Source organism: Dermacentor albipictus, unplaced genomic scaffold (assembly GCF_038994185.2).
Source record: "Dermacentor albipictus isolate Rhodes 1998 colony unplaced genomic scaffold, USDA_Dalb.pri_finalv2 scaffold_137, whole genome shotgun sequence".
In the NCBI taxonomy this organism is placed as follows: Eukaryota; Metazoa; Arthropoda; class Arachnida; order Ixodida; family Ixodidae; genus Dermacentor; species Dermacentor albipictus.
The window spans coordinates 74,212-92,816 of NW_027225691.1; the positions used below are offsets into that span (position 1 = coordinate 74,212).

Below are 18,605 nucleotides of genomic sequence, written 5' to 3' on the forward strand. Positions count from 1 at the left end.
GCTCCAAATAGGAGTATTGTGTGAGGGGGGCATGTACAGAAAATGAAGGATGCAAAAAAGCAGCTCATGCATCATTATACAATGGGTAACAGTTTCACAGGACACAAGGAGCTAATGAGAAGTATAAAGTTAAAAATATAAGGCCGGAAAAATATTGCACAGTATATGCAATCTACAAAGGAACATTGAAATGGTGGCTAAAAGGGTGACTAACGAAGTACAATGCAGTGAATAAAACAGTTAGAAAAACCAGAGCAATACTTGGTCTTTGAAGGCTGCAGTGTCATGTAATGCAACGATGCGATCAGGAAGATCATTCCAGTAGCTTATGGCACGTGGAAGCACTGATGAATTAAAAGCCGTGGTTCGGCCAAATATGTGCCTAAAGCTGTGGCTATTACAAAGACGACGGGATGTACAATGTGGTTCGGTAACGGGAAGGGTAGTAGAAGGCTGACTATGAATTATTTTGTGGAAGAGACAGAGCAAAGCTACCTTCCTTCGCAGCTCTAGTGTTGGGAGTGATAGCGAGAACTTCAGGTTAGTAATGCTAGTCTGTCGGTCATATATCCTGGTTATAGAACATACAGCGCGGTTCTGAATTCGTTCAAGTGATTGCATTAGATAGGCCTGATGCGGTGACCATATGGGCAAGGCGAATTCAAGTTGAGGACGAACAAAAGTCTGATAGGCTAGTTTTCGAGTGGTTAAAGGCACATCTCGAAGATTACGCTTCAGATAGCCAAGAGTACGTAATGCTTTGGCGGTCATTTTATTATTGTGAGTCTTCCAGCAAAGATTGACAGTGAGATACATGCCAAGGTACTTGTATGAAGTCGCATGCGCATAAGGGTTAGAATTTAGTGAGTATGGGAAGGCTGAAAGCGTCTTTTTGCGGGTAAAAGTCACAGTTCTGCATTTGTCAGGATTCAGCGTCATTTGCCACGATGTGCACCAGTTAATGATTTGATCTAAGTCGTTCTGAAGTTCAAGGTGTTCAAAGGGTGAGCCAATTTTCCGATATATTACGCAGTCATCTGCGAAAAGTCTAACGGTTGAAGTAATGTTAGACGGCAGGTCATTGATGTAGAATAAAAACAGTAATGGACCCAAGACGCTACCCTGGGGAACACCGGAGGAGACATCAGTTAAATCGGACTCATATCCGTCGACGACGGTGAACTGCTTATGAAATGACAGGAAATTACACAACCATGAGATTGTTGAAGAATGTAAGTGCAACGACGATAGTTTAGCTATTAAGCGGGAGTGTGGAACACGATCAAATGCCTTGGAGTAGTCCAAAAAAATGCAGTCAGTCTGGAAACCTTCATCCATGTTAGAAAAAAAGTTCACTGGTGAATTCAATTACCTGCATGTAACACGAATATCCCTTCCTAAATCCATGCTGGTTTGGGAAAAAGAAGTTATTGCATTCAAGGTAATGCGCAATGCCTGATGCGACGATGTGCTCAAGAAGTTTGCATGCGGTACAGGTTAGAGATATCGGGCGATAGTCACTGACATGATTTCTATCACCAGCTTTAAAAATGGGAATAACTTTGGCGATTTTCCAATCATCAGGTATTTCCCTGGTAGACAATGATTGCTCAAATATGTTACAGATGATAACGCTGGAATGATTTACGGTGTTAAGTGTTTTAGAATTTATGCCGTCAATGCCACAGCAAGTTGATAACTTGAGTTTATTGATTAAAGATGCAATACCAGTACCAGTTACGTTTATAGGCTCCATGTACTGATAGAGGACATCGGTTAGCTGTGGGATACTGGCATGGTCTTCATGAGTAAAGACAGATCTAAAGAAAGTGTTAAAAACAAATGGACACTCTTGTTTACTTATGGGTGCCCCGATGTCGTCTTGAAGTAATATATTAGCATGCCTGTTTTTTGGTGATATGGTCTTCCAGAATTTTGACGGCTTATTCTTGATAACAGATTGAAGATCACATGAACAGAACGTGTGTTTAGCTTTGCGTACAGCTTGACAGTATTTTTGATCAGCTGCTTTGTGGTTAAGCCGTGATTGTGGGGTTCTTAATTGTTTAGCTTTCCTAAATAAACATTTCTTTTTGTTCTTTAGCGTGCGCAAAGACCTGTGAAACCAAGGCTTTGATATATTAACCCAGAAGGAAATGCGCGGTATGTATGAGTGAACAAGGTCAGTTAATTTTTCTTTAAATAAAGTCCAGTTTTCGTGGACCGGTCTGCCAGGAAAAGTAGGAATATATGTGCGGCAAAAGTTTTCTAAACTGAGGTTGATGGAATCGTAGTCTCCTTTTTTATAATCCAAGATTTGTTTGGACCATGTGATATGCTGATAAAAAGATGTAATTGTAAATTCGAGAAGCAGATGGTCACTAAATCGTTCACAAAAAGACACTGGGCTGATAAACTCGGGAGCAGTCGTAAGGATCAAATCCAAGATGTTATCACCGCGGGTAGGTTGATTTATTATCTGGACAAATGAAAAATCTAGACTAAACTCTATGAATTCATTAGAGTCGGTAGAAGAAGATGTTAGGTTTTTCCAGTCAATGTCAGGATAGTTGAAGTCACCCAAAAGGAAGGTATGAGCTGTTTGGAATTTCTGTTTAATTGCACTAAGGTTATCGGTCAAGTCTGAAATGAACGAGCTCGTATGATCTGGTGCTTTGTAACATACCCCAAGTAGGCACTTGTGCGCCTGTGAAGGAATATAAACCCACAAGATTTCCAGTGGGGAGGAAACATTAACATGAAAATGTTCTATCTGTTTCTTTATGGCGACTAGGACGCCACCTCCCCTTCTGGGTCCGGTCATTCCGGTGAATGATGTAATCCTCAGTGTCAAATAAAACTTCGTGATCAGCAACATCTAAGCCACGTTTCTGTTAATAATAAGATGCTTTCTAAGTGAGGGCATAGTTCAGTGCACTTGGGGAGAATGCTACGAATATTAGTGAAAGATACTTTAAGCTCCAATAGTCGACTACAAGCATTTGAAGCTCGATTACTAATATCCTATGGACGTGTTGCCGGGGCGCGGTTGAGCTATCTGGAAGACTGTATCACAGTGTTTGAAGCAAAATCATACGTGTATACCTGTTTATCAATCCTCAACTTATCAACGTTAAGCTTGAAAGGCATCTTTTTAGATTTAGCATAGTCAAGCAGATTTTTTCTGGCAATGCGTGTTTGAAGGGAAAAATCCTCATGCACGGCAAAGCCAGTGTCCTTGAATTTATAGCCCTGCTCGAAAACACGTTGCCCGTCTTTAAAGGAGGTAAATTTAGCTATGATAGGCCTACGTTTATCTTCATGATACTGGCCGAGGCGGTGGGCGCGTTCAATTTGTGAAGACTGCAGATTGATACCAAGATGATTCGTGCAGAGTGCTATAACTTTTTCCTCGGCTGTACACCATGACTCGTAAGCATCGTCAGAAATACCGAAGAAAAGCAAATTTGATCGTCGCATTTGGTTTTCGGCGTCTTCACAGCGGGAGTGTAGTATCCTTAGTTTGTTCGGTAAATTACAAGCCTAAATAGATGAGCTAAATTCCGAAGTGCTATGGGCGTTTTTAATCTCCACAGAGTCAACTTCAATTGCACGGATTCTTGCAGACAGCTGCCTCAACTCGACATCTACAGATGCCTGACAGTTCTTTATTGCAAGCAGGTCATCCTTAATTTCATCTTGTCCGGATATAATCTGCTGAACTGTTGCTAAGACCTTCGCCAAAACGTCATCATGCTCAGGGCCTGGATTTCTTTCAATATCACCAGACATAATTCTGCCGAAACATGTACGCCCAAAAATGAAACAGGAAGTGTGGCTCGGGTATTAATGCCAGTGTCTTGGTGTACTACTCGATTCAGCCGCTGGGCTCTGTGAAAGTATCCACTCTTGTTGCATTTCTTTCTCTATGTTCAACTGCCGGCCGCAATTGGTCGTAATGCTGCGGCATCCACAGCACGAAATCCAGCCATTGACAAACATAGGTCTACATAAGGTCTACACAAGTGAGTGTAGCGAATGCCTTGGATGGTGGCGAGAGCGGGCCAACAATGTAGATGTCAAAGTGATAGAAACGGGCATCACAGAGACGAAAGGAGTGCATTGGCGACTTCGTGTGTTGCGTCCTCTTGGAGCGCTGACAGTGAAGGCATTCGCGTGCCAAGCGGCGCATATCAGAGTACACTCAGGTGGCATGCTGGGTGGCACGAACTAGCGGATGACTTGCATGGTGTAGGTTATCAAACACTTGATGAAGGAGTCAGAATGGAATGAATGGCAGTGTTCGACTCCTTGACATGTTGCAAGTGGTAGTGACTGAAGGAAATGGAAAGGGGACGTCTGGAAGCACTAATGACATTGCAGAGAACCGGAGGTCCCGAAGCCCGACGTCTAAGTGCTGCGCCGTAGCAATTTCTTCGATGTCAAGTGTTGCCGTGGATATTGCGTCGATACAGAAGGCATCTGCAGCTGCGTTGACCGGGCTTTCAATGTATTGTATGTGCACGGTGAACTCGGACATGAAATTGAGGTGCCACCAAAGGTTGCGGGTACAGCTAAAGTTAACAATGGCAATCGGAATACAGCTTGCAGTTATGGCTGGTTTGCCCATATCTTCAAGTGGGTACGACTGCCACCAAATGTTGTGGGTTCGAGTGTCTTAACTTCTCATGGGCAGTGCCGATTCTACCTCCGAGGAAGAATGGCAGAAAAAGCTAGTTACAGCATGGGATTCCTTTCAAGGATCCCCTGAGCGAGCTGCCGGTACGTGTCCACGCACACGCTGACATATGCTGTTAAGTACGTTGTTAGTGCACACATCAACAATGACGTCAAATCTAGCTAACACCGAGACATTTAAACTGATCAATTATCTCTATTTGTTTGGAGTTAAATATGATGCTATTGTGTGGCAAACTGGTTTATATTTCAGCTGGAAAATTACTGCTCGTGTTTTTTTTTTCATTAACATGCATATGATTAGATTGTGACCATTTTCCCAGCGAAGTCATCGTCATATTGCGCCCTTGTACGAGTTCATGAATGTTATGTCCAGATAAGAAAATGCTTGTACCATCTGCATATATTATGAATCTGGCATTTGGGTTAATGTTTACAATGTCATTAACATAAATGTTGAAAAGTAGTGGTCCTAATATACTGCCTTGTGGGGCACCAGAATTAATTGGATTTATTTCCAAGTATGATTATGTATGTTGACAAGTTAATATTTTATTAGTTTTACAGCCTGGCTTCATATTCTGAAGTACCACAGCTTCTCTAGAAGTAACACATCATTAACAAGATCAAAATCTTTTGAAAAGTCAAGAAATATTCCCATCACAAAAGTTGTTTTGAAATTGTGACAGAATATATCTTTTTTTTAACAGCACCAGTTCAGTAGATTTGTTTTTCTGGAATACGAATTTACATCTGGTGAGCAAATTGTATTTATTTATAAATTTAGTAAATCTAGAATGCCAAATTTTCTCTACCGTAGAATCCCGAGAAATTCCCCACGCCCAAAAGATAACCCACCCCTAACTAAGGTGCCAGCTTAGGCATGATAAGGCACCAGTCAGGCATGATAAGGCACCAGTTGTTATCTTGGTAAGTGTTTGGAGTGCACACATAAAATCATTAGAGTGCAACACCATCTTAAATTCTTCTAAATTCTTAAAACCTTAAATTCTTAAAACCTTGTTAAACTGTACCACCTTAAACAGTAGTTTCGTTTTAAAAGTAGTAAAGTGAAATCCCTGACTCAGTGGCCATTGAACATAATGTATTTTGTATCTGCATAAACCGTACCAGCTAATTACGTATGTGTCAGTTAACACGCAGTGTTTCCACTTTTCATTGCACAACCACAGCAGTTTATCCCCATCGGGCAGGTTGTAAGAACAAACCTCACAGATCAAAACAACGGCCTTCAATCGTATTGTCTGTTTGTGAGTGAAGCCACATCAACATCATTTCGGTGTCGTACAGGCAAAGACTCGGGCCATGCCGAAGCTCAGAAAAAAAGCACCAGGTGCTCAGCACAGAAGAAAAATTACGACATTCGACCCACTAAAGCATATTCTAGTACACTGTAAATACAGCTGCCCTGGCCATTCCGACAGCGGTGACAACAGCCAAGAGTGGACCCAGGGGCACCGGCCACTTAGCAGGAGCATGGAAAAGTCCAGTGTAAAGAGCACGAAAATTATAAACTGTGCGCCAAGCGCCCTCGCACGGCGTGCAAAATGTGAACGGCTCAACTCTCTTTACGAGAAGAATCCGCTCGCTGTTCGCAGCCAGCACTGGAACACACATGCCAAAGGCGCTGTGGCACAGCGTACAGAATTTGATCAATTTTCCGTGTTTGGCACAGGAGTCCCACCTCTGCTTTTTCAATGCCTTGCACTGCGAAGGCTACGGTACGGCGGGGCGTGCCTACAATTGTCACCTTTGCATAAAGCTCAAGTTTAATTTTTATGTTAACGTAGACACCACGACTTTCAATTTTGGTGCCTATGACGCAGTAAACATAAGCAAAACGTGGTTGTCCTCAGGAAGCCACAGTGCTTTTAGCCAGTGGACTCGTAACTGAAGCCTGCGGTGGTCGCTGTATCTACGCTACGTAGCCGACCACAACAACCAATAGCAGTCGCATATGGGAATCTGCTTTATTATGAAATAAAGTGTAAGCCTGCCTCCTTAAGAGAGTAAGGAGGCAGGTTTCTGTTGAAAAGAGAGTGTTCGAGAGAAAGGAGACTTCGTGGTCTGCTTGCAAGCTCCACGCACCACATACGACAGTCAAACTTGGCTGATACGTTCACAGCAGCATATGCTACCAACGGAGTATGTTATTTCACCAAGCTCGACGGGTGGTTCAGAGCCCCTTTAATCTATGTGCTACTGCTGCTATGAAGCTTGATTCTGAGACACTATTAAACACTCACTCATGTCACAATGTAATAATGTACCGACAAGGGTAACAGAAAAGACAGGTACCATATTGAAACATTTCATAACCAAGTATGATAAGTGTTGCATAAAGGCAGGTGTCATTAATTTTGCGATAAGTGATCACTCGCCCATTTTCAGTGTCCCAGGTTAACATTTGAAAGAAGCAGGACTAATCTTACTTGTAGCGAGACATAAATCCTGCTACACTGTCACAATTCTGGGACTGGTGCAATGTTGTAAATGAAAATGACCCTGACGCAGCTTATGAGCAGTTTCTGTGCAAAGTTAAGTGGGTTATGAGAATTGTCTTCCTTAAGATACCTCTAGTAAGTGCAGAAAACATACAAATCTGTCAATGAATTATGAACTGCTCAACAACTTAAGAAAAAGTGACTAGATTTAGAGAGCATTTCTTCAAGTAAGATGTACTGACGGACCGAAAACTTGTACAGCATTTAGAAACCCCGTGAATAAGGATGGTGACATAGCAGAGAAAAATTACTTTACTCACCTATCCAGCTCTTCTGCAGGAAGATCTGAAGAACTCTGGAAAAAATTAAAATCGGCAATTGGTCATATACCTCCACTTACTAAATTATTAAAGGATGGGGCAAGGGGGTCAACCGAGGGTCCCGATTTTATTAGTCATAAGAAGCCAACAAATATTGACACCAAGGACAACATAAGGAAATTATTGTGCTTAATAAATGAAATAAAGAAACGAAGAAATAATGGAAATTAAAGTGGATGAAAAAACAACTTGCCGCAGGTGGGAACCGAACCCACAACCTTCGCATTTCGCGTGCGATGCTCTACCAATTGAGCTACCGCGGCGCTGTTTTCCCATCCACTTTATTGGGTATTTATGTGTCCTAGTAGAACCCTGGGAGTGTTAGCCAGCGCCACCACACACAGACCTTGGCGGCGGACGTGGGACATCCTTTTTTTTTTTTGGCGCAGGCGTCACGAGAATGTGATCTTTTTGGGTGAAGGCAACTGGTCAATAAACCCACATATGCTACCTGAAGGCATCAATGTAGCCGGATTCGAGACCCTCGTTATGTAATAAACGAGAAGAAAGAGGGTCAACCGAGGGTCCCGATTTTATTAGTCATATCATAAGAAGCCAACAAACATTGACACCAAGGACAACATAGGGGAAATTATTGTGCTTAATAAATGAAATAAAGAAACGAAGAATTACTGGAAATTACAGTGGATGAAAAAACAACTTGCCGCAGGTGGGAAACGAACCCACAACCTTCGCATTTCGCGTGCGATGCTCTACCAATGAATGGAGCTACCGCGGCGCTGTTTCCCATCCACTTTATTTGGTGTTTATGTGTCCTAGTAGAACCCTGGGAGTGTTAGCCAGCGCCACCACACACAGACCTTGGCGGCGGACGTGGGACGTCCTTTTTTTTTTTTGCCACAGGCGTCACGAGAACGTGATCTTTTTGGGTGAAGGCAACTGGTCAATAAACCCACATATGCTACCTGAAGGCATCAATGTAGCCCGATTCGAGAAATGCCAAGGTTGCGAAATGCGAAGGTTGTGGGTTCGGTTCCCACCTGCGGCAAGTTGTTTTTTCATCCACTTTAATTTCCAGTAATTCTTCGTTTCTTTATTTCATTTATTAAGCACAATAACTTCCCCTATGTTGTCCTTGGTGTCAATGTTTGTTGGCTTCTTATGATATGACTAATAAAATCGGGACCCTCGGTTCACCCCCTTTCTTCTCGTTTATTACATAACGAGGGTCTCGAATCCGGCTACATTGATGCCTTCAGGTAGCATATGTGGGTTTATTGACCAGTTGCCTTCACCCAAAAAGATCACGTTCTCGTGAAGCCGGCGGCAAAAAAAAGGGGAAGGGGGGACGTCCCACGTCCGCCGCCAAAGTCTGTGTGTGGTGGCGCTGGCTAACACTCCCATGGTTCTACTAGGACACATAAACACCCAATAAAGTGGATGGGAAAACAGCGCCGCAGTAGCTCAATTGGTAGAGCATCGCACGCGAAATGCGAAGGTTGTGGGTTCGGTTCCCACCTACGGCAAGTTGTTTTTTCATCCACTTTAATTTCCATTAATTATTCGTTTATTTCATTTATTAAGCACAATGATTTCCCCTATGTTGTCCTTGGTGTCAATGTTTGTTGGCTTCTTATGAAAAGATGGGGCGTAGTTCAAAGGTCTCGAACTCTGATGCATTTAATGATAATTTTGTCTCTTTCACCCTCTTGTCTATGAATAGCAACATACCGGCAATAAATTTTTCCTAATGAGCAGACAATTTTCTTAGACTGTGTTAATGAAAGTGAAGTGGTTTCGTCTTTTATGAAACCAAATAACAGCAAGTCTATCGACGCGTCAGGCATACAAATAACACGAGTTACGTATATTATTGACATTCATTATCGTGCGCTAGTTCATATTTTTAATACATGTCTTGCAACAGGAAGCTTTCCACGTAAAATGCATTATGCAAGAGTCGCCGTAATATACAAGAAACGTGACAGAAACGAACCTTCCAATTAGCGTCCTATTTCTTTTTGGCAGTTGTTTCAAAAAGATTAGAGAAAATTACACTTAAATGTTTCACATCCTTCATTGAACATAAAATTTAATTCATTTATTTATTTAAAATACCTCACAGGCCCATTTAAGGGCTTAGGGTAAGGGGGGACACAAAGTGTTTGAACAGGAGTAAACAATATAGATATCAATACAGGCATTCACAAGATAAGTAAAGCAACGTTCAATAAATCTTTGTCTAGGCTAAGCTTTAGACAGCGTAAAAGCAGTAATATCCTCATACACACAAAAAATACAAAAATTCAAGTGTGAAAAACAGGGAAGGAAAGCAGGACAATAACATCCTTATACAATGTTCCTACAGGAAGCTTTGCAATTCTTCGCGAAAAGCGGCACAATTTAAGCATGCTATGTTATCAGGAAGACTGTTCCATGCAGTTATGACACATGGCAGTGCTGATGCGTTAAATGACAGTGTATTGCCAAATATGCGCATGAAACTATGGCTATTGTTAAGGCAGCATGACGTGCGCGCTGGTACTTCAAGCGGCAACAGATGAGTTCGTTAACATTCGTTAACCATTTCCTCTCGCTGCCCCAGGATGTGTGAAGATAAAATTGTCAGTAAGTTCGTTGTTTTTATGCATTTCGCTTTCAGATATCTTGTGTAGAATGAAAGTAAGTTTAGAGTCAAGTATGATGCCTAAAAACTTCTGCTCTTTGTTCACAGGTATTTGTTGCCCTTGCTATTCCATATTGGGATCCGCAGCAAGAACTTTCTTCGTGGTGAAAAGAGCACAAGAACTTTTGGGGGGGTTCACTCTAAACTTATTTTCGTCTGGCCACTTAGAAACTCTGTTCAAGCACTGTTGTACTTGTCTCTAACACGCTGTAAAGTTGCAGGATTTGAAACCTATCTGTATGTCTTCTACATAGATGGAATAAAAAACAGCTGGTGGTAATGACACACAAAGCAAATTCATATTAACGAGAAAGAGCGTGCAACTGAACACACCTCCCTGAGGTACGCCAATTTTCCGTATGAATGCACACAAGAGTGCATACCTATTTTCAGCCGGAACAAACGGTTGTATAGGTAGATTTCTATAATGTTTAACATAATGCCGCCGATGCCCACCACCAACAAGTCGCGCAGGATTCCGTAATGCTAAGTTGTATCGCGCACCTTTTACATATCAAGAAACACAAAGAAGGTTTATTTTTGTCCAAAGGTGTCACGAATGTTTGCTTCAATGCGCATGAGATCGTCGGTTGTAGACCGTCCTTCTCTAAAACTGCACTGATATGGATAAAGAATTGTTTGACTGAAAAAAATGTCAAAGGTGACGGTTTAACATTTTTTTCAAAAAGTTTGCAAATACAAATTGTGAGGGCAATTAGGCAATAACTTGTTGCTAATGTGGGGTCTTTGCCTTGTTTCAAAATCAGGTCAAGGGATTCTTTACCATCTGTACCGTGTGCATGAGCAGTGTTTGTAATTAACCTTATGTTAAAAACCAGTATATTGTTGCGAAAATAGTATAGCACAGGCCCCTTTCTTTCCACAAATGTGGGTTCCTCGATGCGGGGGAAGCCTTTATGTGGAAATAACCACAACAGTGCCTCGGGCATGTTCTCCCGCCCGGCCAACGCTGCCGTACCTGACGGTCACTTCGTGCACGTGTCGCACCCTCTTCTCACGCTCGGCTGTATGGGACGTGAAAAGTTGATTACTTTTGGGCAAATTTATTCTTTATGCAGAGTATTTTCACAAACATTTTTGGACTCTTAAACTCTGGCCCTTATTGGATCCTGTCGGCCAGCCCGATGGGTCGAAATGGCGATTGGTGGAGAAGCCTGCACCTCCCGCCGACCCGCGGGTCCCTTGAATGCTGTGGAAACTTGTTTAAGGAATGGTCCGAGAAGTTTTGGAGAGAGCAAGGAGACTGCAGCACACAGGCGGGAGTTCACCACCTGCCGGTCAGGCATGCCGTCGACGATCGGTGTGTCATCGTTTTGTATTTGATATGTGTAGAGCATAAATCTAAATTCTAAGTTAATAAACCTAGTTATTTAAATGGCACTTCTCGTCTTCGTACCTACGGATCTGGCCTTGCCTCTGCCTGAACTCATCCCCTCTCATTGTTGTCTCCCTGGTGAGCTGATGTGTCAGAAAAGTTACAACTGCGTCACTTCGCTACAACATTCCCTAGATGTCTAAGAAAGCTAAGGTAGTTCCTTTTCACAAAAAGGGTGACAACGCTGGTCTCTGTCATCCTATATGTATTTTATCTTCAATTAGTGAAGTTGCAGAAAATTTATTGCTTTACTGTATTAACAACTACCTTAAATTTAGCTTGCTGAAACCTAGTCATTTCAGTATAAGTTCAGGAAGTTCACCTAACTTGGCTTTGCTAACATCAACTGATTATATTATTATTCACTTGATCTCGGGTACATGTGGGCTCAGCCTTTTAAGACTACTAAAACCTTTAATACAATGAACCATAATGTTCATCATCGGAAGCAGCAGCCTATTTTATGTCGACTCCAGGATGAAGGCCTCTCCCTGCGATCTCCAATTACGCCTGTCCTGCACCAACCGATTAACTAGCGCCCGTGAATTTCCCAATTTCATCGCCCACCCCTCTTCTGCCGTCCTGGACTGTGCTTCCCTTCTCTTGGCACCCATCCTGTAACCCTAATGGTCCGCCGGTTATTTCACCTGCACATTAGGTTACCTCTTTCTGTCTCGTAACGTTATGCCTAGAATTCGTCGTTACATTGCTCTTTGCGCAGTCTTTAACTTGTTCTCAAGCTTCTTTGTCAGTCTGCAAGTTTCCACCCCATATGTCAGCAGTAGATAAAATGCACTGATTGTACACCTTCCTTATCAATGATAATGGTAAGTTTCCATTCAGGAGATGACAATGTCTCCCGCATGTGCTCCAACCCATTTTTATTCTGTGAATTACGTTCTCATGATCAGGGTTCCCTGTGATTAATTGTCCAAGGTAAATGTACTCCTTCACAGACTCCAGAGGCTGACTGACGATCCTGAACTCTTGTTCCCTTGTCCGGCTATTCATGAGTATCTTTGTTTTGTACATATTAATCTTCAACCCAATTCTTACTCTCTCTGTTCAGGTCCACAATCATTTGTTCTAAGTCAACTCCAGTGTTGCTGAACAAAATGTGATCTGCAAACCAAAGGTTGCTCAGATACTCACAGCCGATCCTTACTCCTGAACCTGCCCAAATTAATAGCTTGGATACTTCTTCCAAGGACGCAGTGAACAGCATAGGAGAGATTGCGTCTACTTGTCTGGCCTCTTTCTTTATAGGTATCTCCCTGTTTTTCTTGTGGAGAATAAAGGCACCTATAGAGTTTCCAATATATTTACGTAAGCGTTCAGTACTCCTTGATTACGTAATGCCTCTATGACTGCTGTTATCTCTACTGAATCAAATGCCTTTTCGTAATCTATGAAAGCCATATAGAGAAGTTGATCATACTCTGCGGATTTCTATATTACCTGATCAATGACATGGATGTTATCCATTGTAGAGTATCCCTTCCTGAAGCCAGCCTGTTCCCTTCGTTGGGAACAGTTTAGAGTTGCCCTTATTTTATTGCGAGTTATCTTGGTGAATATTTTACATAATACTGGGAGTAAGCTAATGGGCCTATAGTTTTTCGATTCTTTAACATCTCCCTTTTTGTGGATTAGTATGTTTGCATTCTAGTTGTCTGGGACCATTGAAGTTTGATCTCTATAGATAGTATCGCTTCTGCTGTATAAACAGGAAGCTCCCCCATCGGTAACTATCTTCACAGCACAGCCGTACCTGAGTAAAGTGAATGTAGGGACACACACTAGATAAGAAAGGATTGGGAGACCTGGGTGATGCACTATAGTACTGTGCATACACATTTCCCAAGCGTCACCACATTTTTGGATCTGATTTGATTGCAAAAGTGCCTTTTTAAAGCTAAAACTAGCTGTCTACAGCATTACTGGGCCCTTCAGGTCGCCACTCAAATGAAATGGATGTTGATTGTGCAATGGCTTGATCATTGTCGACAAAGCAAGCTTGTACGCGTGTTTAGCTAAATCTCCCGTTTTTTTTATCATTGTGCACTTTTATTTTTATGCAGAATAAGTGGAGGCCATTCCATCGTAAACCGCTGCTGCTATGATCTGGAGACTGTACAGGCATAGGAGGCTGCTTGGTTGTGCGTGTGTGTGTCTGGTGGAACTTTAGGAATTTGCTGTGCAACGCCAAGGCATGTTTCGTGAACTAGAGGCAACTACTCCATTTTTTTTTAACTTGGTACAGTGCAAGTGCTGGATTTTTTTCATGGCATTGGAACGATTCTGCCTGTCATCTGCATCGTCAAATCACTTGCAAAGTTGTGCTCTTCCTAGGGTCCATCAATGTGGTTTGTGCAGAATTTGTCTGGAGGAACTTCTTACTGTTTTTTTTAAAGTCATGGCCATATTCTATGTTGGTGAAATTGCTACCGCAGCAAAGCCATGGCTTTATGAAACACTGTTACTCTTCTCTACAAAACTTCTGTGCAAAAGCCTTACATTAAGATCTTTTTTACCTCAATATTTCAGAGTATTTCTGTTAGTCCTGTATGTGCATCTACCTGTCGCCTCATTGTTAGCATAAACGCACCAGTGCGTGGTTCGTACACAATGCAGTGCACAAGCGGCAAAAACCAAATGCATGTGTGAAATGCTAAGGCAGTTCATTCCGTGTGAGCGTTGCCCAAATTTCTCTGGACAGAGGCAGTTGGCTTGCCAGGAATAAATTCAACTGTTTTGCAATCTTGCTCATCTGCCCAACACTGGATGACATCTAAGAGACTTTCCTCTTTGTCCTGGTGACAGCTTGCGAAGGAAGGTGTCAGGATTGATGACTGCATATGGTGAGTGCATGGCTTTTCACCGAGATATCACTTGGCTTTACATATTTTTGGGGAAGTACAAAGCAGGGATTTTTCTTTAACCATTGACGGAAGTTTTGAGTATGTTCAGGTTGTTATAGGGTGAACATTTAGCGGCACTAAAGCCAGCCGTGAACTTGAACACACTAAACAAGCTGAAGTTGTTTAACTTGGCCACAGAGTTGAGCCTCCAAACTGTCGAATCGAAGAGAAAGCCAGGGATCATTGAGGTGATCGAAGCAATCGGGGCAGACGACGAACTGAAGGAATGCCTGTAGAGCACTACACGTAAGGAGGAAGAGCGTAAGCGCCTAGAAGAAAAAGAGCTCGAGCGGGCAGCATTTGAGGCTAAAGAAGAGCGCGACCGTGCTGCACACGACACACTCGAAATGAGGCGCCTAGATATTGAGTTTCTGAAGGCTGAAAATACTGAAAGACCTAGCACAGAGGCACGAGAAAGCGAGTGCAGAATGAGACTTGATGGCATCCGACACAGTAGTAGGGGAGATAGGTCTTTTTCTAGCGCAGTTTGAGCGCGCAGGTGAGAAGGCAAAATTTGCGAGAAGCATGCGGCCGCAACACTTATTAAGTTACTGCCACGTGAGGTAGCTGATATCATTGCCCGCATGGGGAAAGAAGCAGAGGACTGATAAATTCAAAGCGAGTCGGCTTATAAAGTATAGATTATCAGCAGAAGCATTCAGGCGAAAATTCAGGGAACTCGAGAAAAGCAAAAGTGAGTCATACTCAGATTTCGCATACACTTTGGAGGTAAGCCTGAAAGAATGGCTCAGAGAAGAGAGTGCACTCGGCGACACAGAAAAGACAATGCAGTACGTTGCATTAGAACAGTTCTTCCGCCAGCCGCCCGAAAACATCCAAGTATTGGGTCCAGGATAAGCCAGGTGCGGACACTCACGAGAGCGGCTGATCTCGCTAAGGGGTATGTAACTCGCCGTGCGTTCGAAGGCGAAGAAGCTCCTAAGGAGAGGAATAAATACAGTCCCGTCAAGCCAGAGCGATGGTCAAAGTTAAGTCAGTACAAATCAAAGGAAAGGTCAGATTCGGTGAAAAATAGTGACAAGAACAGCAAGGGAAAGGAGGAGAAGGGTTGAAATCTGGGCCAGTTGGTACATACTTGAACGAAAAAACCAGTCAAAAACACAAATGACAAGAGAAGAAGTTCACGACACAACGACTGGGGGAGTACAAGTATGTACCAACTGGCCCAGATTTCAACCCTTCTGCAAAGCATTTCTTCTTCCCTGGGCGTCTTTCTAAATGTTCGTACTCCCCGAGTCGGAAAATATACAAACTAGCCATAGGACTACCGATCAGCACCAGCACGGACAAGTTGCTGCAATTAGGCCTACACAACACTATAGACGAGCTCATTGAAGCGCAATGTACGGCACAATATGAATGCCTCTCTAAGACTAGAGCAGGCAGACACATCCTAGAGAGATTAGACATAGGTTACCACACACAGCATGGTGTCAAGGTGGACATCCCGAGAGATACAAAGGAAAGATTGGTAATACCTCCCTTACCAAAGAACATGCACCCAGAACACAATGAGGACAGAAGAAAGAACAGAGCGATGCAAATACAGAACAAATTCGGCAGCGACAAGGACGCAGTGTTCGTAGACGCGGCTCGATACAGTCACAGACGGGGATTTACGGCAGCCGTAATCGATAGGGATAAACGTTGCAAGACATGCGCAACGATACGCCCCTCAAGTAACGAGATAGCTGAAGAAGTAGCCATAGCGCTCGCAGCAGCTCAGACTAACGCAACCGTGATAGTCAGCGACTCTCAGACGGCAATAAGAAACTTTGCCAACGGCCGAATCTCCCCGGAGGCACTACGAATTCTTCTTGCAGGAGGGCAAAATTACAAAAGAAAGATATATATCACCTGGACACCCGCTCACACCCAGCAGTTTGTACAGCAGTTTGTAACTGCCGCCATGCGACAGACTGCTTTTTTGTCAATTTTGCGTGAGGTCGCGGGAATATGCACCTCTGTAACCTATAATGTTTCGTAATGTCATTATATGTTGTCATTCTGTCCTCCCACTCCCACTCATTTACCGCACCGTCACGTCCGGAGGGTGTCGGGGCGTCACTTGCGACTGCGGCTCGGTCCGTAAGCCCTCGAGCCGCGTCATGTGCCGCCTCGTTGTTGCCGTCCTCCGCGAGGGTGTGAGCGGGTGTCCAGGTGATATATATCTTTCTTTTGTAATTTTGCCCTCCTGCAAGAAGAATTCGTAGTGCCTCCGGGGAGATTCGGCCGTTGGCAAAGTTTCTTATTGCCGTCTGAGAGTCGCTGACTATCACGGTTGCGTTAGTCTGAGCTGCTGCGAGCGCTATGGCTACTTCTTCAGCTATCTCGTTACTTGAGGGGCGTATCGTTGCGCATGTCTTGCAACGTACGTTTATCCCTATCGATTACGGCTGCCGTAAATCCCCGTCTGTGACTGTATCGAGCCGCGTCTACGAACACTGCGTCCTTGTCGCTGCCGAATTTGTTCTGTATTTGCATCGCTCTGTTCTTTCTTCTGTCCTCATTGTGTTCTGGGTGCATGTTCTTTGGTAAGGGAGGTATTACCAATCTTTCCTTTGTATCTCTCGGGATGTCCACCTTGACACCATGCTGTGTGTGGTAACCTATGTCTAATCTCTCTAGGATGTGTCTGCCTGCTCTAGTCTTAGAGAGGCATTCATATTGTGCCGTACATTGCGCTTCAATGAGCTCGTCTATAGTGTTGTGTAGGCCTAATTGCAGCAACTTGTCCGTGCTGGTGCTGATTGGTAGTCCTATGGCTAGTTTGTATATTTTCCGACTGGGGGAGTACGAACATTTAGAAAGACGCCCAGGGAAGAAGAAATGCTTTGCAGAAGGGTTGAAATCTGGGCCAGTTGGTACATACTTGTACTCCCCCAGTCGTTGTGTCGTGAACTTCTTCTCTTGTCCTTTGTGTTTTTGACTGGTTTTTTCGTTCAGGAAAGGAGGAGTCACCCGACCAGAGGGCAGAAAGGCAAAAGAAAAAAAAGCTTTCGAGGCAAAGAAACAAGTAGTTTGCTACAACTGCTAAGAAACGGGGCATATCTCCATGGGGTGCAAAAATCCCAAACTAGTGTTGATGTCACTAAGTAGCAATGAGGAAAATCTGAAATTGCTAGAACCGTACAATCGAGACCTCATGGTAAACGGCAAACCGTGTCGGGTACTTCGCGACTCAAAAGCCACAATGGATGTGGTGCACCCGTCGTACGTGGAGGAAGGCCAGTTCACGGGAGAATGTGCTTGAATAACACCTGCTTAACCTCTGCTGCAGGTCGGCCCGGCATTGCACTATCTCCGGGATCGGCCCACGTATGGGGAGTTTTTTGCTTACCACGCCAACACGAACATTTCATTGGACGGTAGAGGTATACCGCTTCGCTGTAATAATACCAATTTTCAAATGAGGCGATTGTGTTTCTCCACTTAATTATTGTCCAATCTCCTTAACCAGCACTACTCGTAAATTACTTGAACATATCATACACTGTCAACTCATCAACTTCCTTGAAGAGCATAACATTATTTTCAAGCATCAGCACAGTTTTTGCGAGGGCTACTCATGTGACACCCTACTTCCCGGTTTTATTAACGACATAAACGCTGGGTTTCAAGTTGATGCAATACTTTTATATTTTTCTAAGGCATTTGATCGCATTCCAGACACTAGGTTGTTGAATTTTTACAACTTAACATTCACTCTAATATAATTGCATGGATCATCAATCCGCTCTCATCTAGAATTAAGTTTACATCAGTTAACAATTCTACCTCATCTTATGCTGATATTACGTCTGGAGTACCACAAGGCAGCGTACTTGGACCTTTACTCTCTCCAATCTATATTAATGATTTACCCAGGTACGTGAGGAACAAAATCAGACTATTTGCAGATGATTGTATATTGTATCAATGTGCAACAAGTAACACTCATAGCCACTTAGTAAAAACTGGCCTAGAAGTGATATGTGCATGGTGCTCTAATTTGTTAGTGCCATTAAATATTTCCAAAACTAAACTGATGTCTTTCACTAATAGACCACCTACTCCCTCGATAACAATGCTGTGTAG

The 18,605-nt window shown here is 43.2% G+C and overlaps 1 long non-coding RNA gene across 2 annotated transcripts in view; it reads right to left on the reverse strand.

Annotated features, from left to right (window-relative positions):
* The window catches only part of LOC139053477 (uncharacterized), a 31,197-nt gene that overhangs the window by 4,947 nt on the left and 7,645 nt on the right, over window positions 1-18,605 (reverse strand). The window contains exons 2-3 of one of the 2 annotated variants that reach the window (XR_011510514.1): window positions 7,484-7,518; window positions 5,463-6,183 (exon numbers count right to left, since the gene is read on the reverse strand). This is a non-coding gene — a long non-coding RNA (uncharacterized lncRNA). Of the gene's footprint in view, window positions 1-5,462; window positions 6,184-7,483; window positions 7,519-18,605 lie in introns of those variants that run through there. The other variant, XR_011510515.1, reaches the window with a different exon arrangement.